Here is a 1,506-nt window from a genome sequence, read left to right as displayed (position 1 = left end):
TAGAGCTTTAAGCATAGGTAGGGAGAGGCTTAGGGAAACCGAAGAGAAGGGAGAGAAAGGGAAAATACGGAGAGGGCCGATTTATATATCCATAATGTATATATTTCGCATGTAACAGAACTAAGTCGACTCTATTTTCCAACCACAAGCAACGTGACGGGGGCGCACAAACCAGCATCTTCCTCGCCGTCGCCGAGGAAGCAGAAAACGTGTCTGGGAAGTACTTCGTGGACTGTAAGGTAACGTCTTTAACACACATTTTCGAAGCAGATCTCGATCCCTTCCCGATCCTGCATTTACATCGCGAAACTGAAATATCTAAAAATGCTTGTTGATGTATACTAGTAATCGGTCGCTTAAAGCAGAGGTCTTAATCATGGTTGGGTTTCTTCTCATGTAGGAAAGCGAGTGTCATCCATCAGCCGAGGACGAAGGGCTGGCGAAGAAGTTGTGGGAAGTGAGCGAACGCGATGTGAAGCTGCAGCCGGGTGAAATGTTCTACTAATGCCTTTCCTCTTAATGAATATAACTGCAGATAGCTAGTTATTGGTGGTCATATCGAGGGTTCTCTGAATGAGATTGGTTTTTTGGGCGTTATTCACTCTTTTCCCACAGTGTTTAGAAGAAATGTAAATAGCATAATGACATTAAATATTAAGTATATATTTCATCTGAGTATCATCTTTAATTGGTGTTATCGTGCATAACATTTCGTTATTCTATTGCTGTAAGAGTGCTGTAAATGAAAAAAAAACTGACTCATACTCATATATAATCCGCTATATATGCTCGAGACGTTTTTTCATTGGTTTCATCTCTTGACCCAATTAAAAAAAACGCATTCCATATTAAGAATTCACCTCATATTGACCAGTGTTTAGCTAAGGCAGAGAACTAATGATACATTAAATATCATATATTGTAACAGATATGTAGCAATAAGTAGAAAATGAACAAAAGGTCCTAAAGATTATAAAGTAGATGGGTATTAAATAAAACGCAAGTTAAAAATCAAAAATGAATTAATGTTCAGCTGCAGACCTGCATCCCTAATATGAAACCCACGAGGTACATGGCAGACAAGGTGTTGCTAGTTCTTCTTGAATCCACAATGAATACGTCAAGTAATATCAGCAGCTTAAAATATATTTTATTTTGTCAGTTAAATAATATCATTGTTTCAGACTGTAGAACATTTCTTCTCTCTAGTAAAAACAACCCAGGAATATGGAACGACAGTTTAATAACTCATCAAAACTTAACATATTAGGGAATTAAATCAAGACAAATGTTGAAGTTATCTCATGGAAGAACTCTTCAGATAAGTACTTCCCACTCAAGAAAAGATCAGGATTAGTGATGGTCCTGCAAAGACTACAAGAATCCTAAGAATATACTGAACATTGTGTAAAGGATTTTTAAAAAGTGAAACAATGTAAAAAAATGCAAAATAATTTTATTAAGCATATGCGAGTTTTTGTAAAAAAGTAATAAAAGGGAGAGATA

General features: G+C 36.3%; 1 pseudogene; it reads left to right on the top strand.

Annotated features, from left to right (window-relative positions):
• Positions 1 to 1,506, top strand: part of LOC119590458 — an 8,508-nt pseudogene extending 7,002 nt beyond the window's left edge.

The sequence above is a fragment of the Penaeus monodon genome, chromosome 27 (genome assembly GCF_015228065.2).
Source record: "Penaeus monodon isolate SGIC_2016 chromosome 27, NSTDA_Pmon_1, whole genome shotgun sequence".
Taxonomy (NCBI): domain Eukaryota; kingdom Metazoa; phylum Arthropoda; class Malacostraca; order Decapoda; family Penaeidae; genus Penaeus; species Penaeus monodon.
The sequence above is the reverse complement of the archived record's forward strand: the minus strand, read 5'-3'. Positions and strand labels throughout refer to the sequence as shown.